Source organism: Rattus norvegicus, chromosome 19 (assembly GCF_021556685.1).
Source record: "Rattus norvegicus strain SHRSP/BbbUtx chromosome 19, alternate assembly SHRSP_T2T, whole genome shotgun sequence".
Taxonomy (NCBI): Eukaryota; Metazoa; Chordata; class Mammalia; order Rodentia; family Muridae; genus Rattus; species Rattus norvegicus.
Window position 1 is genome coordinate 70,270,211 of NC_141552.1, and position 27,305 is coordinate 70,297,515.

A 27,305-nucleotide genomic window follows, 5' to 3' on the forward strand; every position below is an offset into this window, starting at 1 on the left:
TGTGCTTATTTGTACAATGGCCTTTTTTGTCCCAAGAGAGCCTCCTGGTTTAGCTGTGTGACTAAATGCTGTTTGCCCTCTTCAGTAGACCTCTATTTTCAAGATTCTCTTGTTTTCTCACCATCCCATTTGAGATGCTTGTTAGTAACTGTTACAGGTCTTCTTTACCACTGAGAAAAGATGGAATCCTACTGGAGGCCAGAAAGAATGTTCCAGACATGGATGGAAGGCCCTCACTTCTGCCTGTTGACTTCAATATGCCTAAAGGTAGGGAGTGCCAGGTCTGCCACCAGGCTCCAGGGGTGGGTCTCTGAGGGGCTGGAAAATGCCCCACCAATCTGGCTAAGATAAGGAAAGGATATGAAGAGAAAAGTTACAGAAATTTAAAGGGTTAAGCTAAGTTGCTGAGAGTTAGTATAAGTTACAGAGAAAGTAAGGTTAAAAGAGAAAAGAGGTAAAAAGAGCAGGAAGCTAGGAAAGAAGAAGTTAGAGAGCTAAAGAGAGATAAAAGACGAGAGAGGAACATATACTGGCCACAGTAGTTAGGGAACCTAGGAAGATAGTACCTGGCAACAGAAGAGAATTCCTGGCTAAAGATCAGTGTGCCTAATGCAAAGAAAAAGGACACTGGGTCAGGGACTGCCCAAGAGAGAACAAGAGGGGCCACTGGAGAGCCTCTTGGTCCTAGAGTGCTGGCTATGTACAGAGATAGAAGGGAAGTGTGGATACAGGGACCCAATGCTCTGTGCTCCTATGCCCCCCCTCAGTGGGCCAATATCCAAAGACCTTGAGTGCAAGGGGCTACTGGCAACGAACAATACTTACGGACTGCCCGAAGAACAGTGGACCTTGGCGTGGGCCGGGTAACCCACTAGTTTATAGTCATCCCTGACTGCCCCTATCCCTTGCTCATGAGAAAATTGCTCTGCAAAATGGCTTGCGTGGGCTGAAATGGCTGGGTGAGGCCATGTGTATGCATATCTGCAGACTGTGAATGTGGAGCTTAAGACCTGTCTCAGTGCACCAGTACCTGATGCTGGGAGATGTGTGGCTTAGTGTTTTTCTGCCTGGAACACATCACTCCTGCCAGCCAGGCACTGACAATTATCACCCAATCCAGGACTTAAACTGTGATAGAGTGGCTGATGTCTTGCCTTTGAATAGAGTGTCCCAAAAGATGGGACCACTGGTCAGCTGCCATGGACTAGATTCTCCACCGGTTGGGGACAATCTGGTCACCTTGCTGCCCGATCTGGACCTGGAGTCACCACAGCACGAGTGTCAAGTACTGGCAGAAGCCCATGGGTGGAGGAAAGACCTCTGCGACTGGCTGATTGACCCCTGCTGAAAGCTGAGGACCTTGTCCACAGACGGGAACAGTTCTCTTCATGAATGAAGGTCAGAGATAAGTGGGTGCTGCCATGGTGGACAACACAATGTCATCTGGGATGGCTGAACTTCTACCCCCCCAGAACATCAGCACTTCAGATGCCTTTACCATCTCTTGGATGCCCTGGTGAAGCCAACAACTGCAAGAGACGGCCTCGATAGTCATCAAGAAGATACTGGAAGAAATCTTCCCCCAGTCTGGAGTGCCCAAGGTAATCTGGTTAGACAACAGCCCTACTTTCGTTGCCAAGGTAAGCCAGGATGTGGCCAAGTATTTAGAGGTTGATTGGAAATTACATTGTATCTACAGACCTCAAAGTTCAGGACAGGTAGAGTAAATAAATAAAACTCTAAAAGAGACCCTGACCAAATTAAATTGACCATGGAGACTGGCGCAGACTGGGTGACACTCCTTCCCTCTTGCTCTCTTCAGAGCAAGAAATACCCCTTCCAGATTCAGCCTTACCCCCTTTGAGATCTTATATGGGGCCTCAGCTCCCCTGACTGTATTAGATGATGTTACTGAACCAACATGTCATAGTAATAATGATTTGTATGCCAGGCTAAAAGACCTACAGGTGATACAGAAAGAAATCTGCTCACAGCTGGCAGCAGCCTATGCCCCAGGGACCTCCGAGACATCTCATCAGTTCCAGGTCAGAGACTGCAGATACATACAATGACATGGAGCCCAGACACTCGGGCCTCGCTGGAAAGGACCGTACCTGGTGCTGCTGACCACCCTGACAGCCATCAAGTCTCAGTCCTCACCAGCCGCGTACTAGCTGTTGGGGCTGAGAGCTGGGACCTAGAGGGACACTCAGATCTTCAAAAAGCTCCCTAGACTTGCACATCAGATAAGTGGATACATCAGAGACTGACTGGGAGGTTGCTATAATGCTCACTTGAGAAGTGTGCTTTAGAAACAAGAATTTCATGTTTGCTCTGGGTTCCATCGAGATAGGTGTGGGAATAGGCTTGATTTCTATTGCAAATGATGTAACATTGCATATGTTAGTACTCCTAACACTTCTTGGGACTGTGCCTCAGGGATCACAACCTGTATAAGTTTAGAAGTTCTAAAAAACAGTCATGACCTTGGTGTATAGGTTCAGATAGTGTCCAGATTGGAATCCTGATGCTGAAGACTTAGTAAGACACAAAAAAGGAGTTGAGAATTACTTAGGGCTAAGGCTATCTAGGTGCTGCAAGGGCAGCACAAGGACATCTGCTGTTGCAATGCAAGGCTTATAGAGATATCAGAACTGCCATTGACTCAGATATAAAAAGAGTGAAAGACTTTTTAGCTGACCTCCAAGAATACCTAACCTCCCTCTCAGAGGTAGTCCTTCAAAATAGGAAAATATTAGACCTGATATTCCTTAAAGAAGGAGTCTGTGTGCTACACTGAAAGAAGAATGTTGCTTCTATGCAGACCATTCAGGAGTAATTAAAGACTCCATGAATGAACTTAGAGAAAGGTTAGACAAAAGGCAGACAGAGAAGCGCATCAGGGATGGTTCGAGAGCTGGTTTAGTAGATCTCCTTGGATGACTACTCTGGTATCTATCCTTATGGGACCCTTCTTAGTTTTGCTTCTGCTTCTGATTATAGGTCCACGTGTGTTAGAGAAACTAGTTAATAGGTTTGACTCCTACAAAAAGATAGAGACGCTCAACAAGGTTGGTTTGAGTCTTGGTTCACTCGGTCTCCCTGGATGACTACCCTACTCTCTGCTATATGGCTGGGCCATTACTAATAATTTTCTTGGTTTTAGTTTTTGGACCCTGCGTGACAAACAGGTTAATTGCTTTTGTTAAAAATCGAGTGAGTGCTGTGCAGTTGATGGTTCTGAGACAACAGTACCAGTCAGTTAGGACAACTGGTGAGACCAAATACGAGACTTGATATCAAAATTCTAAGATTAGAATTACTTAATACACTCCTCGAGCCAGTTCCAGAGGTGCGTTGGAGCCATGGCTGCCACCAACCCATGGGACCCAGCGTCCGCGCCGAGTGCAGCTGGGTTACTGCTGAACCACTTGGTGGCTTCAGGGATAGTCACTGAGGAGATGTTAGATATATCTAGGAACACGGCTCCTTGCTTTGTGAACTTTTCCAGATTACAGCAGATCTCAGATCTTCAAGCTGAAATCTACCAGAACAATCTGGAAATTGAACTTCTGAAGCTAGAAAAGGATACAGCAGATCTTATTCATCCTACCTATTTGGTTGAGAAATATGATGTTCTGCAAAGCATGAATAATCATCTGGAAGCAGTGCTAAAAGAGAAGCACACCATCAGGCAAAGAGTGCTGAGACCCATGTGCCAGGAGAACTTGCCAATGGAAGCTGTTTATCACAGATATATGGTACATATGCTGGAATTGGCTGTGACTTTCATTGAGAAAATGGAAACGAATCTTGAAATAATTAGAAATATCCCTCATTTAGATGCAAACCTAAAGAAAATGAGCAAAGCTTTAGCCAAGATGGATATTTTGGTGAACAAGACAGAAGAACTGGCAGAGAATATACTCAAGTGGCGAGATCTACAAAAGGAAATTTCCTTGTACATCCCCAGAATGCTGACTGAAAAAAATCATCTTCATGAACTTGACATAGTGCCTCCTTTACCTTTTCTTTCTAAGGCTCACACTGAGACCTCTGATGCCAAGTGATGCCATCTTTACGTTCAGTCAATTACATGTAATCAGAAGTCCCTGTCTAGATTGTTATGACAGGCATATTGATAGGCTTTGTTGCTAGCAGCACTGAAGCCTTCTTAGTATTGGAATAGCAGAGCCAGAAAGATATCTCAGTGGGGAAAAGCTCCTGCTTCAAGCCTCACAGCCTGATTCAATCCCTGGGATCCACATATCAGAAGGGGATCACTGATTCCCACAGATTCTCAAGCCTATGATGTCCACACATGTGTCATCCTATGTATGTGCTATACACACAAAAATAGACAAATGAAAGTAATAGAGAGCGAGTGAGCACATTGGAGCACCAGAATTTTAGGTTCACTAGGATCAAACTGACCTTTATCTATGTTTTCACTCTCTTCAGTGAAGCTTAAAAGTGATCAACTATACATATGATTATAAGTGAATTGAACATTCTTCAGGCAGAAGGTTTTGTATTATGATTCTGCATTGGATCTTTTAAAAACATTTCTGGGGGCTGGGGATTTAGCTCAGTGGTAGAGCGCTTACCTAGGAAGCACAAGGCCCTGGGTTCGGTCCCCAACTCCGAAAAAAAGAACCAAAAAAAAAAAAATTTCTGGATTGGAATATTCCAGAATCTGTAACTGAATAGCTACTCACCAGGCCTGTTCCCTTTGAAGACTTCATGACGTAGTGGTTCCTTGGCTGGCCCACCTAGAACCATAGGTAATAGGAGGAGGAGCAGGGCTCAGTGTGATCAGGCTGTACAGTGTAGTTTGTGGGGGATGCTTTCTTTTCTTCTGAGAGTCTAGGATGTTGGTACACACCGAGTAGAAAGTACCTTTGCTTCTGGTCCCTGGCAGAATTGCAGAGCACCTCATCCCTAACCGTTTTGGTGATAGAGAGCATTTAAGTGTAGCAGTTGAGTTGTACTAAGTCACAGCTGTGAATGTGATGACACTAAGTCTTGTAACTCCTCTAGGCGGTTCACTCACTGAACCTGGTTGTATTCTTAGGACTGCTTGGAAATAAACGCTGGTGGAGGATGTGTGCTGGTGGACTTAGGATCAACAAAGAAGAAACAGAGTCTTGTAAAAATTTAGAATTTTTTGGTGCTATATGTAGCCAAGGCAGAACTTGGACTCACTATGTAGCCCAGGCTGGTCTCAAACACATGATTTTCCTTGCCTTAGCCTCCCGAGTGCTGGAATCACAGACATGTGGCTAAAGGTTAGAGGTCTGTAAGGAAAACACTGATATTTTACTCACTTAGGATTTTCTTAAGATGGAGACTAGTATAATAAATAGAGATTGTAACAGTTAAAAAAAAAAGAATTACTTAATAGAAGAAGAGGGGAATGAAGGGAAAATTATACAGATTTGGGGTTTAAAAATATGGAGTTGGAAGAGTATGTTTCAGGGTTCACAGACTCAGGACTAAACACTGTGAAAAGCAAGTCCAGGCCCCCCAGTCCTGCCGCTAGAACTAACAGACCATAAAAGGAAAGGAATGCAGAATAGACCAGGAGTACCGGACCTGACTCACAGGCCACCTGGCAGGAAGAGATAAGCCCCCAGCCCCCGACATCCAGGATGCCCCAAACCTGCCAATGTGTGTAGCTATACCTTATTACCTCATCATGTGAAATAGCCAATCATATGTGAACATGTCTATGTGCCTCGTTTGAATCCACCAATCCCCGTAACTATGCATCTGCTTCTGTACGCCCGCTTCTGCTTCCCCAATCCCTATAAAAGCCCCATGCTGGAGCTGCTGGGCGCGCAAGTCCTCCGAAGAGACTGTGTGCCCGCAGGTACCTGTGTTTTCCAATAAACCCTCTTGCTGATTGCATCTGAGTGGACTCGGCTCGGTCATTGGGCGCTTGGGACTCCTCCTGAGGGAAAGGTCCTCTCCGGGGGTCTTTCACCAGGAGGCTTTAATCTTTTAGTCACCAGACTGGAGTCTGGTGCCTATGTTCAGGCTAATAGTTCAGACACAGAGGTGGACAAGAACTATCCCAAGAAAAGGTCACTGGGCTCTGGACCTGCAACATTCCAGCTCTGACAGTACTGCGGTTCCAGTCAGCCAACCACTCTCTGCAGACACAGCTTCCTTTCAGGAGATTTTCCCGTAACAAAACAAGCTCTAAAACACAAACAAACAAGCAAAGCCCCACAGGTTACTGTCATGGTTCTTTAGCCACCATGAGCTAAATGGTGACACCCTATTATTGAAGACCCAGTACATTTTGCAGGAATAGACAAATATACCTTAAAAGGACTTTAAATTTCCTCCCTTGCAGCTAGCTACTTCTCATGGTGTTAAAAAGTGTGATCCGGGCTGGAAAGACGGCTCAGAGGTTAAGAGCACTGTCTGCTCTTCCAGAGGTCCTGAGTTCAATTCCCAGAAACCGCATGGTGGCTCACAACCCTCTGTAATGCGGTCCGATGCTCTCTTCTGGTCTGCAGGTGTGCATGCAGACAGATGTCTGTATGATGTATACATAATAAATATTCAAAAAAAGAGAAAAATTAAAAAAAAGTGTGATCCCAATTCATAATTTTTTTTTTTTTGCTATGTTCCCTTCTTTACCTTGGGAACATGTAGTAGAGACATGGGCCTGAGAGGAGTTAACTGTTAGCACATCCAACATTCTACTCACTGCAATAAGAGTGGAGACTCCAGACCCCAGTCACAGGAGAAGGAAAGACCTTTCAGCCTAAAGAAATCCAACTCAGGAAGAACAGGCCCAGGCAGGGAAGATTAATAGTTATTAGCTATCGATAATAATAATACATTTAGAATGATCATGAGGTCTAGAGGCTCACTCCTTTTTATTTTTATTTTTTTATGTGCATGGGTGTTCTACCTGCATTTGGATCCGTGCCCCACGTTTGTACCTAGTACCCTCAGAGGACAGAGGAGGACATCAGGTCTCCTGGGTCTGGAGATTAAACCATTCATTACTGAATGATAAATATGTCAAAAAAGAAACCAAGAAAAAAAATTTAAAAATTTCCTGGAACCAAATGAAAATGAAGACACAGCACAATACAGCCTCTGGGAGCCACTCAGTCCCAAATACATTAAGACATTTCAGAAAGAGTACTAAGAAATGACTGAGCAACAGAGCTCAAAGATTTGGAAAATAGGTCTGGATAGATGGCTCAGTGGTTAAGAGCACTGGCTCCTCTCCCAGAGGTCCTGAGTTCAGATCCCAGCAACCACATGGTGGCTCACAACCATCTGTAATGGGATCTGATGCCCTCTTCTGGTGTGTCTGAAGACAGTCACAGTGTACTTATATATAATAAATAAATAAATCTTTTAAAAAAAGATTTTGAAAAACAAGGACAAACCAAACACAAACCCACTTGACAGCAAGAAGGAATAGAAATGAAAGCTGAAATTAATGGATGAAGAAATAAAAAGTCTTTAATGAAATCCAACATGCCTTTGTGATGGAAGTCCTAGAGGGAACAGGACGAGAGGAAACGTTTCTCTATACATGAGGAAATGTTTCTCTATACATGAAAGCTATAGATGAGAAACCAAAGGACAACGGCATTCTAAGTGTCGTGACTGTCTCTGATGAGTCATGCCACCCAAATGAGTGTTGTCATTATTATTTTTCTATTTTTTCCATTTTAAAAAAAAGGTTTATTGATTTATTCTATATAAGTACACTGTCTATATAAGTACGCCAGAAGAGGGCGTCAGATCTCATTACAGTTGGTTGTGAGCCACCATGCGGTTGCTGGGAATTGAACTCAGGACCTCTGGAAGAGCAGTCAGTGCTCTTAACCGCTGAGCCATCTTTCCAGCCCTATTTCCCCCCTTTTATTTATTCTTCTCTCCTGCAGTGCATTCCGACTGCAGCCTCCCCTCGGTCCACTCCTTCCAGTCCCCTCCTTGCCTCCTCCCCTCTCGCCCAGATCCATGGCTCCATTTTACTTCAGTAACGAACGGGTGTTATTATCTTTTGTTTATTTATTTTTTTTTACTTTATCTGCATTTATTTCATGCTGAATTTATTCCCGTGCCATGAGTTTTTGTTTCTTCAGTTTCTTCTGGGATATCTTTTCCTTCTGTGCAACCTCCTCTTCTGGCTTTGAAATGACTTGTTCCTGCTCAGTTAGGATGGTCTCAATGAGCAGGGGGAGCTCATGTATGGGTTGATTTGGCCGTGAGCTCTGTAGGTTCGTTGGCGCATCTTAGGTACCTTGTTCACCTGGACGTGTTCAATGACTGGAGAATCTATGTCTAAACCCTTAAGTTTAGCATTACCCTCTGCATTTTTAAGCATGTGCAGCAAAAAATTCAGCACTTTTTTGGCCACCATCCCTGTGTCCAGCCCCACTGTTTGGCCTTGGGCTCTCCTACTGACTCCACCATTATATGGCCAGAACGGCACACATTGCTTCTTTAAAGTGGCATCTTTCAGGTACTTGGTGGCTTTTCAGAGATTCATACCCTTGATGGCCTGGGCAGTTTCCCAGGTGTTCGAAAAGTGAACACAAAGGTTTGAACCTCTTAATTTGCATGATTTTGTGGGGTTTTCTGGGTCAAGGGAGTAGTGAATTGTCTTCACTGGTCACCTCTGGCCGCTTACAGGAAGAGGTTATTACCTTTTAAATCCCCAGATTCAGGCCACATGGATGTTTGGTAGAGTTTCCAGAGCCTTCCCTGCATGTCTCTGCAGTCCGATTTTGGAGCAGAGACGGGGGAACCGCAGCAGCAGATGCTTCAGAAGGATAGCCAGTGGGACTCTGAAATGACTGATACACTTGTACCTCTTACATAGACCCTAGGGACCCTGACTGCATCCTTGCCTGTTAATGGGAATAGGCAGTGTTCACGGATCAGGGATCATCTTGATGTGTTTTGCTTTCTAGAGCGTCCTAGAAGAGTCCTTTGGTGAAAGTTCTGGTCCCAGGCCATTGCATGATGCTAATCTGCTTCCCTGGAGCCCTGCTCGCTCTTCCCATGAACCTTCAGTTTCCCATGAAGCTGATGGGGGCACCAGAAGCCGCAAGCTTTATCTTCTGTACACCCCTGTCAAATAAGACTGGGCCGTGAGAGCCTTTGATGACGGCTGTTGATGGCATTGACCTGAAAAGCAGCACAGACCCCACTGTGCATGTTTAGCTCCGCCCCTTCCTGGAAGGTGGGGTAGGATGATCCAAGTTTGTTTCCCTGAGTGTAAGTGTCCGCTGACAGCGTTTTAAAATGTCCTAGGCTGGCTATGCAGCACCGGGGAGGAAGAGACAAGTTATGTCTTGAGTTTGAGCCTGTTGTGGCCGAACTGGGCGTTCTCACTCCTTGAGGATCCTGGGAGCTGTGTGCTCTAGCTGTTTCCCTGCCAACTGCTTTCACACGCTGTCCCCTTGGCAGGTTGTTACCACGCTTGACACACACACATCGCGTTCCGCTGGCCGTTCTGGTGTGGCACCATGCCATACTAGCTAGCTCCAGGCACTCTATAGCCTAGCTCAGCTTCCAGAACTGAGACAGGTTGTCTCTCTGTCCACCCGGAACTTTGCTCACACCCCCTGTAGCCTGGTAAAATCAAAGCCCTAGAAGCTTGTAGTTTAACAATTAGATTTATATATTTCTCATATAAATTCTTAATCTACAGTAAATCCACACAATATCCTCTGATCCATTTGATGAGATATAATTTGCCCATCTAGACAACACAAAATCCTGTACACACCCATCCCTTAAGAATAGTCATAACAGCCTGTGATATGTGCAGAGAGGAATCTTAACATGCGCAGCCTTGTTCTCTCCGCTCCTCCCTCCTCGCTCCTTCCTAGATTTTCCCCGCCTACCCTTCCTTCTCACCCAATGATAGGCTTTGCCTTATCCTGGACCTGTCTTGCTGCATAATGACATCATCCTACATGAGGCCATACTACTCTATACAGTGAAGTACGGTTCAGATAGGGATATGTAGCCAAACCATGTGTCAAACAGACAAATACGTTCCCTTGGGCTAGTAGGATTGCTCACGAGGTGAAGGCATTTGACAGTGAGCCTGAGAACCCAGGTTTGATCCTTGGGACCCTCATGTAGAAGGTCATGTGGAGCGGATGCCCCAAGAGGGAGAGACAGGACACCTGTGTTTGTCCTCCGACTTTCATGTACACACTGTGGAACACTCCACCCACCTCTGCTCTCACAGGATACACTTACTTGTTTATATTTATTACTTGTTTTGAAAGCAAAGTTATACAGATTTAAGGTTTAAAAATATAAAATTAAAAGTAAGTTTCAAAATCCACCGACTCAGGGCTAAACTAAAAAAACAAGCCCAGGCAAGTCCAGGCATGACGGGGGCCGCCCTGCCACTAAGACTAACAGACCAAGCTATCAGGACTGACTCATAAACCATTTGACAGGAGGGCACCTCCCCCAGCTTACTCAGAACCACACTTTAACCAGATGTCCTTCAAACCCTGATACGCCCCTGGCTTCTAAAATCCCGAATGCCCCAGTCAGCACGTACTCTTCTGCTGTGTTGTGATCTCACTGCTATGTTTAAATGAGCCAATCACTTACAGCTGCGCCAAAAATTAGCCGCCACTGTTTGAAACAACCAATTGTGTGAATCCGTGCCAAACCCCCTAGCCTTCCCTATATAAACCCCTGACTTTTGAGTTTCGGGGTCAACACCTCTGTCTCCTGCGCGGGATACGTGTTGGCCCGGAGATCTCCGTAATAGATCTCAGTAATAAACCTCGCCTTTGCTTATTACATCCAAAATGGTCTCTCTGTGTCTGGGGTCCGCAATTTCAAGACTTGAATAAGGGTCTTCCTTCAGGGATCTTTCATTTGGGGGCTCGTCTGGGATCGGTGTTTCCTGGGGCGCGCCATCCTGAGACTCGAGCTAAATAAAATTTATTTATTTATTTATTTATTTATTTATTTGATACACACACATGTATACACATGTGTCTTAGTTAGGGTTTTACTGCTGGGAACAGACACCACCACGACCAAGGCAACTCTTATAAAGGACAACATTCAATTGGGTCTGGCTTACAGGTTCAGTCCATTATCAAGGTAGGAACATGGCAGCATCCAGGCAGGCTCAGTGCAAGAGGAGCTGAGAGTTCATCTGAAGTCGGCTAGCAGAATGCTGGCTCCCAGGCAGCTAGGACAAGGATATTAAAGCCTATACCCAACCCACTCCAACAAGGCCACACCCACCCCAAAAAGGCCACACCTTCTAATAGTGCCACTCCCTGTGCTTAGCATATACAAACCATCACTGTGTGTGTGTGTGTGTGTGTGTGTGTGTGTGTGTGTGTGTGTGTGTGTGAAGGAACTATACTGAGGGCAGCTCTGTGCCATATGTAAAGATGGTTGTTTGTGTTTGGGTTTCCTCTTCTGGCAAATGGATCTTCATGCATTTGTTCTGAATGAATGAGAAGGTACACAGCCAGGATGACATCATGCCCTCTTCCTGCTGCAGCCTTTTGTGTCAAGTGTGATTAGTTGCAGAGAGAGAGAGAGAGAGAGAGAGAGAGAGAGAGAGAGAGAGAATACCCTAGAATGGAATGGTTCCTAGGTGTCTATTAACCTGAGAGATGGCCCCTTGTCAGTTGGAGGGAGAAGACCTTGATGAAACAGAAGAAAAGGTATGAGTGTATTCCCAGCCAAAGTTATGCCCAGAGGGTGTCTGTGATTACAGGGATGCTCCGTTTTTTTACACAGATGGTGTAACCCTGAATCACTCTGTTAGGCTTCTTAGCTCTTATGCGCATGGCTTATGCTCTTCTTCACAGGGAACACCAGCAGTGAGCGGCAGGTGGAATGAGAGAGGTTATGGGAAGACTGGAGTGTGGAGAAAAGCTGTGAGCAGAGCTGAGTGTGGGTGGAGGCTGGAGAGATGGCTCAGTGGTTACCAGCATGTGATGCTCTTCCAGAGGACCTGGGTTTGATTCCCAGTAACTACAGGGTGGGTTATGGCTACCTATAACTCCAGTTTTAGGAGCTCCAACACCTGGTTCTGGTTCCTTCAGGCACCCGGCACTCACATGGTGTGAAGGATTAAAAATTAATAATAAGCCGCCTAGCTACCCAAAAAGAAGAGGTAGGGTCTGTGAGAACATGAACTTTTCGCCCCTCCCTTGCTGTACAATGGTTCCCGGAACATTCTTGCATGAAAAGTTTCCTGGAACAGCCACAATGACCCATAGCCTCCGGCCACAATGGTCCAATGGCCCTGAAAATGTCACTACCCCTAATCACAATGTCACAAAGTCCTGGGTGTGTTGCCTAGTGTTACACATGACTAGCATATGACCTAAATGTATGGGCAGTTTGTGGTTTTGGAATTCCCCTCCTCCCTCCCTCTTGATCCCCCTGGTTTGTGGTTTTTTCCTTTATAAGCTCTGTGAAAATTCAGGTCGGGGTCGAACTCCTCTACTCCCTGTGTGGTGTATGAGTCTCGACCCCAGCATGCTGGCCTGAGCTCTCGTTTCATCTCGCTCACAATAAATCTTCCTCGTGTGATTACAGCAGGTCGGTGTCTGTGTCCTACTGGGTGCGCGTCTTTCCCGAGACTTGAGTGGGGGGCTCCCTTCGGGGGTCTTTCATTTGGGGGCTCGTCCGGGATCTGCGCGACCACCCAGGGGTCCTAGACCCACTTGGAGGTAAGATTCTCTGTTTTATCTCAGCGCTGTGTCTGGGTCTGTGTCTATGTTCTGTCTGGGAATCTGGTGCGATCGCTGTTTCGGTTTTGCGGACGCTCAGTGAGACCGCGCTCCAGGAAGGAGAGCGGGGTGGATAGGGATAGACGTGTCCAGGTACCCACCGTCCGTTCGCCCTGGGAGACGTCCCAGGAGGACAAGGGGGGACCAGGGACGCCTGGTGAACCCCATCTGATAGGTCCAGAGGAGACTTTACTCCTTGACGACCGGTTTGTTAGGCAAGGTCTGCGACCTGCCGATCAGTTTCAGTGCCTCTGGTCGACACGAAGTCGACGTCGGTTTTGTTTTTTTGTTTTTTTTTCTCTTTTGTTTGTGCTCGTGTGTGTGAGTGTGTGTGAATTAAGTCCTGTAGTCTGTGTTTTTCGGTACCGGTTTAAGGTCTTAGTGCACTGTCTGGGCAGAAGAAGGTTTCCTGCCCTGTGCACGGGTGGAAGAAGGTTCCCCACCCCGAAATGGCGCCTGTGAGTAGATGAAGGATTCCTACTCCGAATAGTCTTTTTCTTTCTTTTTTTCCTTTTTAGAAAGCACACCGGGGGATGCCCCAATCGCGCAGGCTCTGGGACTCGTGAGAGACGTTCCATGAGTCAGCCTTTGTTGGGTCCTGGCTCTGGGACGCGTGAGAAACGTTCCTCGAGCCGAATTTTGTCGGGAGGACCCGGCAACGGACAGTCAAAAAGATCTGACTGTGACTTTGGAGGTCGAGTTCGGCTGCCTATTTAAGTATAGGCACGGACAAGTGTGCTTAGATGTGTTAGTGTCTGTTGTCTGTATTCTGTTTCTGTGTTTGGTATCCCGGAAGCAGCTAAGGTTAAGCTGCAGTTTGGGCCAGGTACTGAAGGTACTAGGCATCTGTGGAAATTGGTTATAGGATGCTTTGTCTTGGTCTTGTTTGTCTGGATTGTTTTCTGTGGTATTGTCCAGTGTTTTTTTGACTTTTGTTTCGTGTTTGAATTTGGACTGACGACCGTGTTTAAAATCTTGGACTGACGACTGTGTTTGAAATCATGAAACTGTTTGCTTTGTTCGTTGAAGAGTTTTACTTGGTCCCCTTAATGCTTAGTAAGAAACTTAATCTTATGGACCCCGCTCTAGTGGCGGTGTGTTGGTTGATAGCCAAAGTTAATTTTTAAAATAGTGTTTTATCTGTGCTTGTGCTCGCAGCACACAGTAGAGGGGAGCGAAATTAGCTGCGGAGCTGCTGCAGCGAGCATGGGGACTTCTCAAGTCTCACCCAATTTTTCTGGCTCTTCAGGAGCTGTTTAAAAGGAAAAGGCTTAAGGTAAAAAGAAACACTATAGAGAGATTTCTTAGTGAATTACTACACCTTGGTTCGCGATCTCTGGGAATCTCATGGTGGACAGCTGAGATAAGCTGGAAAAGGATTTAAATTTTGCTTGGGAGCAAAGAATCTTAAAGGTGGAGTTTCAGCCGGTATGACACTTAGTGCGTAGCTGCCTAAAAGATCAGAAATGCTGTTAATAGGCTATAAAAAAGGGACAGGCTGTGTTAAAAATGCTACATGAAGAATAATCTAAAAAGGCTGAGAGCTAGGTGGGGCTATAAGGAAAACAAGAACAGGAAAGGAATTTCTGACATTTGCTCACAGAAGGAGAGTGCTCATTTAGAGAAGTTCTTTAAGGAAGCCTGCCTTATCTGCTGTCTTTATTCCAAGGGAGGAGTCAGTCTCCAGCACTAAATTACTTGGAGGTAGCCAAGGTCAGGATTAATGTTTTCTTTTCCTTGGCCCCTTTAAACCCAGTGAGACAGTTTGGTAAAGGGCTACTACTGAGGTCCTGATAGCCCCAGGTGAACTGGTTACAATTCTTTTATCAGCCCCCTGGCATCTAGCAACCAGGTTCTAACCATCTCTCCATCCTTTTGTTATTAGTTGTTACTAGAAGCCTAGTGTCATTTGGAGGCTGGTTCTCTTGAGAGGCAAAGCCATGGAGCTGACACTGACAATGGCCTTTTTGTTCCAAGAAAGGCCTCCTGGTTTAGCTGTGTGACTAAATGCTGTTTGCCCTCTTCGGTAGACTCTATTCTCAAGATTCTCTTGTTTTCTCACCATCCCATTTGATATGCTTGTTAGTAACTGTTACAGGTCTTCTTTACCACTGAGGAAAGACGGAATCCTACTAGAGGCCAGAAAAAAAAAAAAAGGGTTCCAACACGCATAGAAGGCCCTCACTTCTGCCTGCTCTCTTCATACCCCTGAAGGTAGGGAGTGCTCCAGGTCTGCCCCCAGGCTCCAAGGGTGGGTCTCCTAGGGGCTGGAAAGTGCCCCACCAATCTGGCTAAGATAAGGAAAAGATATGAAGAGAAAGTTACAGAAACTTGAAGGGTTAAGCTAAGTCGCTGAGAGAGTTATTGTAAGTTGCAGAGAAAATCAGGGTCTGTGCAGAAAAGTGGACAGCACCTAATAGCTGTAGAAGAAGATGCAAAGAGACTGGAAAAAAAAAGAAAGAAAGAAAGAAGGTAAAAAGAGCAGGAAGCTAGGGAAGAAAAGAGACTAAAAGAAGAGGAAGCTAGAGAGCTAAAGAGAGATAAAAGACAAGAGAGGAACATATACTGGCCACAGTAGTTAGGGAACCTAGGAAGACAGTACCTGGCAACAGAAGAGAATTCCTGGCTAAAGATCAGTGTGCCTAATGCAAAGAAAAAAAAAAAAAGACACTGGGTCAGGGACTGCCCCAGAAAGAACAAGAGGGGACACTGGAGAGCCTCTTGGTCCTAGAGTGCTGGCTATGTACAGAGATAGAAGGGAAGTGTGGATGCAGGGACCCAATGCTCTGTGCTCCTATGGCCCCCTCCAGTGGGCCAATATCCAAAGACCTTGGGTACAGGGGCCTACTGGCAACAAACAATACTTATGGACTGCCCGAAGAACAGTGGACCTTGGCGTGGGCCGGGTAACCCACTAGTTCATAGTCATCCCTGACTGCCCCTATCCCTTGCTCATGAGAAAATTGCTCTCCAAAATGGCTTGCGTGGGCTGAAATGGCTGGGTGAGGCCATGTGTATGCATATCTACAGACTGTGTATGTGGAGCTTAAGACCTGTCTCAGTGCACCAGTACCTGATGCTGGGAGATGAATGGCTTAGCGCTGTTCTACTTGGAACATATCACTCCTGCCAGCCGGGCACTAACAATTATCACCCAATCCAGGACTTAAACTGTGATAGAGTGGCTGATGTTTGCCTTTGAATAGAGTGTCCCAAAAGATGGGACCACTGGTCAGCTGCCATGGACTAGATTCTCCACCGGTTGGGGACAATCTGGTCACCTTGCTGCCCAATCCGGACCTGGAGCCACCACAGCACGAGTGTCAAGTACTGGCAGAAGCCCATGGGTGGAGGAAAGACCTCTGCGACTGGCTGATTGACCCCTGCTGAAAGCCGAGGACCTTGTCCACAGACGGGAACAGTTCTCTTCATGAATGAAGGTCAGAGACAAGTGGGTGCTGCCATGGTGGACAATACAATGTCATCTGGGATGGCTGAACCTCTACCCCCCCCAGTACATCAGCACTGCAGATGCCTTTACCATCTCTTGGATGCCCTGGTGAAGCCAACAACTGTGAGTACTATTCATTGCTCAGGATATCAGGAGGGAAGAGATTCAGTGACATGGGGCAATAACGAAGCAGATAAAGTGGCTCGAAAAATGGTTATGCAGGAGCCCATCCTGGTTGCAGGCCTGCAAGAGACAGCCACTGGGAACTGGGATCGGACTAAGGGATGGCCTCACTTAGAAAAGGCCCAAATTGCTTAAAAGATAAAGGACAATGGCACATTGAGGGGAAAGCTATACTCCCCAGAGAACAAAGAAAAGACTCACTTTGCCAAATACAGAAATGGACTCAATTAGGAGATAAAAAGTTTGTCCAAGTAGTTAAGTGTATGTAATAGACTTTAAGATTTTAGCCAGAGAGACAGTAGAAAGTATAAGGTATGTCAATAAGTGAATGCTTAGCAAGCAAACAGGGCAAAGAGACCTAGAGAGTTTGGTGAAAAGTCGAAGTGAACTTCACTGAGATAAAACCAGAAAAATATAATCACAAGTATCTCCTAGTGCTTGTAGATACTTTTTCAGGAATAGATAGAAGCTTTCCTCACCAAACAAGAGACGGCCTCTGCAATCATCAAGAAGATACTGGAAGAAATCTTCCTCTGATTTGGAATGCCCAAGGTAATCTGGTCAGACAATGGCCCTACTTTCGTTGCCAAGGTAAGCCAGGGTGTGGCCAAGTATTTAGAGGTCGATTGGAAATTACATTGTATTTACAGACCTCAAAGTTCAGGACAGGTAGGGTAAATAAATAGAACTCTAAAAGAGACCCTGACCAAATTAACCATGGAGACTGGCACAGACTGGGTGACACTCCTTCCCTCTTGCTCTCTTCAGAGCAAGAAATACCCCTTCCAGATTCAGCCTTACCCCCTTTGAGATCTTATATGGGGCCTCAGCCCCCCTGACTGTATTAGATGATGTTACTGAACCAACATGTCATAGTGCCATAGTAATAATGATTTGTGTGCCAGGCTAAAAGACCTACAGGTGATACAGAAAGAAATCTGCTCACAGCTGACAGCAGCCTATGCCCCGGAGACCCCTGAGACATCCCATCAGTTCCAGGTTGCAGCTACACTGAGTCCAGACACTCGAGCCTCGCTGGAAAGGACCGTACCTGGTGCTGCTGACCACCCTGACAGCTGTCAATTCTCAGCCCTCACCAGCCGTGTACTAGCTGTTGGGGCTGAGAGCTGGGACCTAGAGGGAAATTCAGTCATGTTTGTCCTGGGTTCTATCAAGATAGGTGTGGGATAGGCTTGATTTCCATTACAAATGATGTAACATTGCATATGTTAGTACTCTTAACACTTCTTGGGACTGTGCCTCAGGGATCACAGTCCATATAAGCTTAGAAGTTCTAAAAGCTAGTCATGACCTTGGTGGATAGGCTTGGATAGTGTCCAGGTTAGAATCCTCATGTTAAGACTACAATACCAAGCTGTTATGCTAGATGAAGCTGAGTTCTCCATGAAGTTCTAGGATTAGAACTATTAACAAAAAAAGAAGAAGTGGGGAATGAAGGATTAAAAATTAATAATAAGCCGCCTAGCTACCCAAAAAGAAGAGGTAGGGTCTGTGAGAACATGAACTTTTCGCCCCTCCCTTGCTGTACAATGGTTCCCGGAACATTCTTGCATGAAAAGTTTCCTGGAACAGCCACAATGACCCATAGCCTCCGGCCACAATGGTCCAATGGCCCTGAAAATGTCACTACCCCTAATCACAATGTCACAAAGTCCTGGGTGTGTTGCCTAGTGTTACACATGACTAGCATATGACCTAAATGTATGGGCAGTTTGTGGTTTTGGAATTCCCCTCCTCCCTCCCTCTTGATCCCCCTGGTTTGTGGTTTTTTCCTTTATAAGCTCTGTGAAAATTCAGGTCGGGGTCGAACTCCTCTACTCCCTGTGTGGTGTATGAGTCTCGACCCCAGCATGCTGGCCTGAGCTCTCGTTTCATCTCGCTCACAATAAATCTTCCTCGTGTGATTACAGCAGGTCGGTGTCTGTGTCCTACTGGGTGCGCGTCTTTCCCGAGACTTGAGTGGGGGGCTCCCTTCGGGGGTCTTTCAGGTGCACCCTTAAGTACCGTACCCACAGACAACATAAAAAATAAAATTGAGATTACACACACACACAAGCACACACACACACACATACACACACACACCTGAGAGAGAGAGAGACAGAGAGACAGAGACAGAGAGACAGAGACAGAGAGAGACAGAGAGAGACAGAGACAGAGAGACAGAGAGAGACAGAGACAGAGAGACAGAGACAGAGACAGAGAGAGAGACAGAGAGAGTTCGCATGTTTGCACAGAAGTATAGATCTCAGTTCTCCAAGATTCAAAAAACATTTCCCAGACAGAAAACTCTGGGTTTACCCAACTAGAGCCACAGATTGACAGAGTTATGCACCCAATAAGAATTACTTACAACCTGACACCATAGAAATGCCCTCATTGTTAAGAGCACCGGCTGCTCTTCCAGAGGTCCTGAGTTCAAATCCCAGCAACCACATGGTGGCTCACAACCATCTGTAATGGGATCTGATGCCCTCTTCTGGTGTCTAAAAACAGCTACAGTATACTCATATAAAAAAAACTTAAAAAAATAAAAATTAAAAATTTAGAAATGCCCTCATTTACATAATAAGAATTGCTTGCTGGGAAATGGTATACAGTCACTCACCCTAACCTAAGAGGACAGATTTCTTGTATTGATAACCATGAAGCCAAGCAGACTGAAGCCAGTTCTGCTTTCTATGGTGACACATATCCTTGATTTTGGTGAAAGGCTTCAATAGGCTGATGTCTGTGGCCTGACTGATATGTGATGTAGCCATCCCTTGTACTCCAAGCCTCTTAAAATTACACGTAGCAGTGCCTTCAGCAATGGGAACATTTTAGTGTCTTTATAGAGAGAGACTGTGGTGTATGTACCTAGTTATGCTTCTAGGCAGACTGACAGTTTTCTAACTTGTTCACTTCTACTTACGTTATTATAAGTTATATCAGTGTGACTTTCAAAATGTTGCGTCTAAAACTATTAGTCTTGTGGGTTTTACCTTTTTAAAACTGACTTCTGGGGACATTTTCTGGGTCTGTCTGCAGTACCCTGTTGCTACGTTTCTAAATTTGTCATGAATGTTCTCTTGGCATGATGAAGTTTTGTAGTGCCATATTGGATTTGGGCCTGGCTGCTTTGTAACTGCATGGCCACAGTTAAGAAGTCATGGGATTGTTAGACAGAGGCCTCTCCCATGTATTTACGGCACAGGAAGAAAAGACCAAGTAGTAAACACCCAGTGTCTCCACTGCATGACCTCTGCTGAGCCCGGCTGTTGCTTGTGGAACCGACACACCTGGACCACACCTGGGTGGTGGTCAATTTACTTCTGCCTTTTACTTCCTCAGCCTTTATCCTTGAGATTTAGGCTGGACTTCTGGGATTTCTCCCTAATTAATTCAGGTCTCCTAGTCGGTCTTTTGTTACCGAAGTCACGAGCCAGGTAGTCACGAGCCAGGGTTTCCCACTGTGCTTCCCAGATATTTTCTACCTGGAGACTTGGGTATATAAGTGGTGAATAAAGCTACAGGACTCTCTCACTCTTTTTCCTCACTCTCACTCTTCCTCTCTCTCTCTCTCTCTCTCTCTCTCTCTCTCTCTCTCTCTCTCTCTCTCTCTTCCTCTCTCTTCCTCTCTTCCTCTCCTGGCTTGACACGATAACCTGTGTGTGTGTATGTGTGTTTCTTTCATCCTGTAGGCTTTCGCCCGATTCTCGGTACCGTGTCGGTGCTGGCGCCGACAAAGTTTGACCTTACACTCGGCACACAGAGGGCACACAGTGCTCTTCGTAATGTCTGCATCGGAAACAACAAATCCATCTGTGGTATCGCTTACTGAAAAGGACGCTTTGGAACAGGGGGGTTTGTTTCTGTTTGTGTTTCTGTTTTGAAGACAGGGTCTGTCTTAGTCAGGGTTTCTATTCCTGCACAAACATCATGACCAAGAAGCAAGTTGGGGAGGGTTTATTCAGCTTACACTTCCACATGGCTGTTCATCACCAAAGGAAGTCAGGACTGGAACTCACACAGGGCAGGAAGCAGGAGCTGATGCAGAGGCCATGGAGAGATGTTACTTACTGGCTTGCTTCCCCTGGCTTGCTCAGCTTGCATAACCTAAGACTAGCAGCCCAGGGATGATACCACCCGCAAGGGGCTGGGCCCTCCCCATTGATTACTAATTGAGAATTGACTTTTGAGTGTGCCTCTCCTTCTTAACTAATGATGGGTTCCTGTTTCCCCAGATACTTTCCACTGTGGTGTAGAGAGAGGAGCTGGGCTTGTGTCCACCCTGACTGCCAGCTTTGGAATGACCAAGGTAACTAAGGCAGGAGACACAGCTGAACTGCACTGTATTCTTCCTTCCACGAGGTGGCATGCCACACTTACTATTCACATTTTCGTTCCCTCGGGACAAATGCACAAAGACCTTTCACCGGGAGATGTGGCAGAAACACTACCCCTTTTCCTCCACCTGTTGAGTGGGACCATCTTTAAATACACAGAACAGAGCTGTGGTCAGAATGGAGGGAGTTGATATTTTAAACCGTATGACTACCCATGAATTAGAAGTTGGCATGTGGCCCTATTCTATCACAGGTTCTATTAAAGGTTTTAGCTAATTCTCCCTGACATAGAGGCATAAGAATAGAAAAGGTAGATCAGTTTTTATTGGTTATTTTACTTACTTACATTTCAAATGTCCGCCTTCCAGGTTTTCCCTCCGCAAATCATCTATCTCATCCCCCCTCCCAGGTAAACCATTTTTATCTGCATACAGTATAACACTTCTGAAAAACACAAGATCAATCAAAACAGTGAAAAAGTCACTATCAACTACAAGAAAAATGTTGCAAGTTGACTGAACAATAATTAGTATATATGAATTAACATAATTATATATGACAATAACAATAATTAGTATATATGAATTAATTTTTAAAAGCAAAAACATATCCTGAAAAATCATGAATATTGAACAAAAGGCTATGAATCTTTATTTTAAATTTTATTTTAGTTGTCTGTCTCTGTGTGTCTGTATGTGTGCGTGTGCACGCGTACACATGGGTGTAAGTACACACAAGAGCCTTGAGGTCCCATACTTAAAACATATCCCCACACAGGATGCTATCCTTCCCAGCTATGGCTCTGACATGAAATGTGGGCTGGGTCATTTGACTTTCATGTGGAGAAGTTGTTTTAAGTTAACAGTGTTATATATGTGTGTGTGTGTGTGTGTGTGTGTGTGTGTGTGTGTGGTGTGGTGTGTCTACTTCTAAATTCTAAGTGTTCTACCTGCATGTGTATATGTGCACTGTGTGCATGCTGGTGCCTGTGGATGTCAGAACAGTGTTGGGTTCCTGGGACTGGAGTTACAGATGGCTGTGAGCTACCACGTGGGTGCTGGGAACTGAACCCAGGGCCTCTGCAAGAGCAACAAGTGCTCTCGACTGCTGAGCCATCTCTCTAGCTCCCTACCACTAAATTCTAACCAGGAAGTGTATGCTTTGGGAATTCTCCTTCACCTGCTGTGCTTCCCCCTTGTACCCTTCTCAATCTGGGGATCACTCGGTTTCTTTCTGGGATCTCTGGATCCATATCTTGCTCAGTCACCATCAGAGAAGCTTCCTCTTGCGCAGATTGGAACTAACACAGAGACTCACAATTACACAACGTGGGGAGAGCAAGAGGTTTGGACCGCTCACTCCTAAATGGGATGCTTTCATCCAATCCATACTCTTAGGGCTCAGAGAGGGATGTGGAAGAGGAGATGGTTTAAGAGTCAGAAGGTATGGCTGACACCAAGGGAGCACTTTCTTCCAGACATAACAGGTCCACGTCCCCCCAACCCAAACAAAACAATAACAACAACGAAAACACCAAGTCTGACTTGTGTTGTCCATAAACTCACTCTAGCGTGGTCAAACTCCCAGTGGTCGGCCTCTTAAAAAAAAAAAAAAAACTGGGGTTGGGGATTTAGCTCAGCGGTAGAGCGCTTGCCTAGCAAGCGCAAGGCCCTGGGTTCGATCCCCAGCTCCGAAAAAAAGAAAAAAAAAAAACAACTGAGTTCTACTCCACTCCTCTGCCTGAAGCCATCAACTGTGGAGAGCTGCACTTTAGCACCTTAAAAAAAAAAATAAGATTTATTTATTATGTATACAATGTTCTGCCTGATGCACACCAGAAGGGGGCACCAGACCTCATTACAGATGGTTGCGAGCCACCCTGTGTTTGATGGGAATTGAATTCAGGACCTCTGGAAAAGCAGCCAGTGCTCTTAACCACTGAGCCATCTCTCCAGCCCAGCATCTTTATCACAGTTTTTTTTTTTTTTTTTAATTCTTTTTTTTCGGAGCTGGGGACCGAACCCAGGGCCTTGCGCTTTCTAGGCAAGCGCTCTACCACTGAGCTAAATCCCCAACCCCTTTTATCACAGTTTTTAAACACTCTCTTCATTAACCTCCTGTCTGGACTGTTTCTTTTCTTTTCTGGGTTGAGGTCACAGAAACATTCAATGTCTCTCATTCTTACTTACAAGTCTGTAGTCATAGATACCACTCACAACAAAAGAAGCTTCCCTGTTCATAGCAACTGGCAGCAGCTTGGATCACAAACTTCAACATGGATTCTGATAGCAGGCCGGATCATGGACATCAAGACTTTGAGGTATGGACCATGGACATCAACATGGCCTGTGTGGTCAGTATGGATCTCAGACATCAGCCTGGCCTTTGACTGTAGCACTGACCACAGAAGTCTTTCAAGGAGACTTAGCCCAGAAAGTGAACATAGGGGCAGGACCTGAGAGAGTGGGGAGGAGGGGGAGGGGGAGGGGAAGAGTCAGGGGCAGGGGAAAGGGCAGGGGCAGGGGCGGGGCAGACAGAGAACTCCAGGTTGCTGTACGACACCCCACCCTCGGCGCTGTCAGCCCGGGCATAGCCTTCATGCTTGCAGCCCTAGGGTGCAGTGCCTTGGCAGCTTGCTCTCCTCCCCACACAGGGTGAGCAGCAAGAGTGGGGGGCAGCAGCAAAGGCTGCACTATGGGTAGGTGCAGTGGTGGTACTGGCCTAGCAGGCAACCGGGCCAGGTGAGCCTGTGGTGGCCCAATCCCTAGCAGCCCGAGGAGTGGCCTGTCTCGACAACGACACACTCCTTTTCGAGAAAATTTTAATCAACCCTTAGAGATATAACCTTGAGAGTTACTAAGTGGTCTATGTGGCTAATGCTAAGATGCCGAGTCTCTTTGAGACACCCCCGCCCCCAGCCGTGGTCCCCAGCGAGTTTCTTGGCGAACTCCAACTCGGCTTCATATCGTCTATACTGAAATAATCTGTATCAAAGTGAAGGGTCTGGTTCCATAATGGCTGCTGTAGTCAGCAGCTCCAAGTTGCGCCTCTACGGGTGACAGTGGTGTTAGAGCCATATTTATCAGTGTCTTTATCTGTCAGGTTCCTTAAAATGTTATTTCTTAATAGACAAAGGTTATTAAATATTAATCTCCCCAGCCCCACCCTCCCGTCTCCCGTATTCATTCTTCCACTGCCACACTTCACTGAAAGCACTTGGTTTGTCTCTGCAAGAGGTTTTTGCACAGGAAAATCTACCAAAAGATGTTTCCATTATGGTGATTGACAGGACAAGAATAGGGCCAGCGGCCAGGAGTGCCAGCGAGACTGTGCTGTGTCCACCACGTTCTTTGGGAGATCGCAGCTGGGACCCAACAGAGGACAGAATAGCAATACCACTAGGGGGCCCTCTACTGCTCCTGACCAGGGTGTCCAGGGTTGACGTTCTCTCAGGACCCAGATGAAAGCATGCTACCGGGGTGGAACAGACAGCGTGCTGAGCGAAATAGAAACCAGACCGTAGGAAGTGCACAGCTCCTGCACAGCTATGCAGTCTGCTCAGGGGTGTCCTGCAACACCCGCCAAGCAGCCAGGCCTGGGCTACCCACATTCAGCTTGATCCTTCGGCCCATCCTCCTGGTCTGTTGCTCTTGTTCTAGCAGCTGCTGGCTGTAAACAAGGTGTGGCACAAAAATCTCTCTTCCAGATTGAAGATATGTATAGTCAATGCTTGGATGAAGTTTGTTCTACCTCCACAGTGGCTTTGCTACGATGTTTTGTAGGTGACACTTGTAAACTCAGTAAGATTAGATTTTTTTACCCCCGGCCAGCAGAGGGAGTAGCTTAGGGTCAGACCTCCTAACCAAAACCCCGGAAGTGTTAAGCTGGATGCCCAGGAGGGTGCAAGGAACAGTAATAATGGTAAATCTCAGCACCAGAAAAATAGAGTAAAACCTCACTAAAATCAGCAGCAAGCACGATACCACCACAACTATCAAAAGTTGGGAGAGGCAGTAGTGCAAGAATGTATAAGTGCTATAATAAATAAATTAATGTTTAAGGAAAAAGAGAAGTATGGAATACTAAAAGTTTATAGAGAGGGCTAGAGAGTTGGCTCAATGTTTAGGAGAACTTGTTGCTCTTCCAGAGGACCAGGATTTGATTCCCAGCACCCACATGGCAGCTCACAACCATCTGTAACTCTATTCTTGGGTGATCTGGCACCCTCTTCTGACCTCCAAAGGCACCAGGCACACATGAGACGTCAGACATTCATGCAGCCAAAACATACACGTAAAATAATAAATTAATAAAATAGCAAATAAATCAATATTTTAAATAATTAAACATCAAATAATTAGAGGATGATTTTTTTGAGATTTATTTTATGTATGTGAGTACTGTGTTCTTGTCTTCAGACACAGCAGAAGAGGGCATCTGATCCCTTTACAGATGGCTGTGAGCCACCATGTGGTTGCTAGGAATTGAACTCAGGACCTGCTCTTAACCACTGAGCCATCTCTCCAGCCCCGATTTTTTTTTTTAAAGATTTATTTATTACATGTAAGTACACCATAGCTGTCTTCAGACACACCAGAAGAGGGCATCAGATATCATTACAGATGGTTGTGAGCCACCATGTGGTTGCTGGGATTTGAACTCAGGACCTCTGGAAGAGCAATCATTGCTCTTAACCACTGAGCCATCTCTCCAGCCCGAGGATGATTTTTATTAATTAAATATATTAGTAAGTTAATATAATTTAATGAAAATCATAAGGAGAAATAAGGAGGGATCAGAATTAAGGCACACAGTGAAAGAACATGGGTGAGAAGTATAATCCTATCAGCTGAGGGCAGAGTGTTGGTTTAGTGAAGTAGTAGTCGTAGGCTCTCCTCCAGGATCCATGACTCACTTGGGTGGAGTAGTTGGCTGTGTTCCCAGTACTAGGCAGAGTTTCCCTCTTGTTGTGGGGTCTTAAGTCCAATTAGCGAACTGCTGGTTACCACCAAGGTGTGCTCATCACTACTATATCCTTAGGGTTACTATGACATGCAGGTCACCGTGGCTCGGCAGCGCCGTAGCTGGGGAGGAGTATTGGTTGCTTCTCTCCTTTGGAATTTTAGTAACTTCTGATACCATGGAAGATAGTCCCCAGTTCCAGCTCAGAGGCCTCTGGGCTCTGAGGTGCCTGGTGTCCACAGCAATAGGAGCTTACCCTCCGCCGCTGGGGAGCAACCAGGGGCAATAGAGATAGGCTGTCCTGTTTGGGGAGTCTCTGGGACAGCTCTGACCAACAACTCCAAAGAGGCCTTCTTCTCACACCTGGTGTTGGGGTTTGTGAGATCGTCTTTGGCTCTCGGAAAGGGCGCTGTTAACACAGATGAGAAGATTTCATTTAAACCATATACATATCCGGACTTACGTGTATTGCAGGTGTTTGTTTTAGGCAGAGAGCTGAGCATCTGATTCCTTATAACTTTCCCTACTGTTACTGTGCCCTCCCCCCTTCTGTGTTTGTCTCCCTCACCCCTCCTTAATTAGACATCTATCCTCCGGTCCCTCTCTTTAAGTCACATGTACCCTCTTAGTCCCCTCGAAACTGCTCTCTGTCCTGGTTCCCTCTCACTTTTCTGGTTTCTGCAGCTACTCCAGGATATATACTCGCATCTGCAGACTTGGAGCGGGGATCTCTGAGGAGAGCGAACATCAAATGCTTGGTTTTCTGAGCCAGGGTTTCCTCCCCCGAAATGGTCTTGTCTAGTTCCACCCATTTACTTGCAAAGTTCACGACTGCATTTTCCTCTACAGCTCGGTCAGTAGTATTTGGCAAAGCGCACGCGCCACCTTTTCACGATCTATTGTCAACCGAAGGACATTGAAGTTGTTTCCATTTCTTAGCTGTTGAGACTGATAGGTTACTTCTCCGCCGGTGAAATGAGCCAACTGAAGCCAGATAAGATTATATTAAAGGCATGTTTTTTGGGAAGCTGCTCTTGGGTGGGCGAGTTCACTGTGCGGGAGGAAGGAGGCCAGGGAAGTAGCCATGGGAGGGAGCATGCGCAGAGAGACCAGAAGGAGAAGAAATTGAGTGACAGACCAAAATGTCTGGATTATATAGGGAAGAGCCTCTGGGGAAAGGCAGCTAAAGTTCAAGGTTGGGGGCAGGGTATGCTAGGTAGGGACCGAGGGATGCTGCGAGAACCTAGAGGCCAGGTCTGGTTTGATATGTAAAGTATGCATCTCAGTCCCTTGTCCTGGGGTCCAAAACCAAACAGTGACTAGAAGGTGAATGAGGATAGTTGAGAGTGGCTCCATTTTCTGCTTCTTCCCTTGGGATGTCCAGGCCTGATGTACGCTAGGCAGGATAGGTTGGGTCAGCAGGATCCCAATCCATCAGTGAATGCCCGCGGAGGTCTCCTCTGAAGATTTCAGTGTTACAGCTCTTTTAGATGATATTTTACTGATACAGTTCTCTCAGACCGTATTCAAAACAGCTTGTGCGCACGAACATTATTAGGGGTGAATCAAGGGCTATGT

General features: G+C 46.0%; 1 long non-coding RNA gene and 1 pseudogene across 1 annotated transcript; both read left to right on the plus strand.

Moving 5' to 3' along the window:
* Haus2-ps1 (HAUS augmin like complex subunit 2, pseudogene 1) lies at positions 3,366-4,070 on the plus strand (annotated as a pseudogene).
* Positions 12,117-18,346, plus strand: LOC147999627 (uncharacterized). The gene is made up of 2 exons (XR_015643697.1): positions 12,117-14,996; positions 17,322-18,346. It is a non-coding gene; the product is annotated as an uncharacterized LOC147999627 (long non-coding RNA).
* Positions 18,347-27,305: the final 8,959 nt, after the last annotated feature.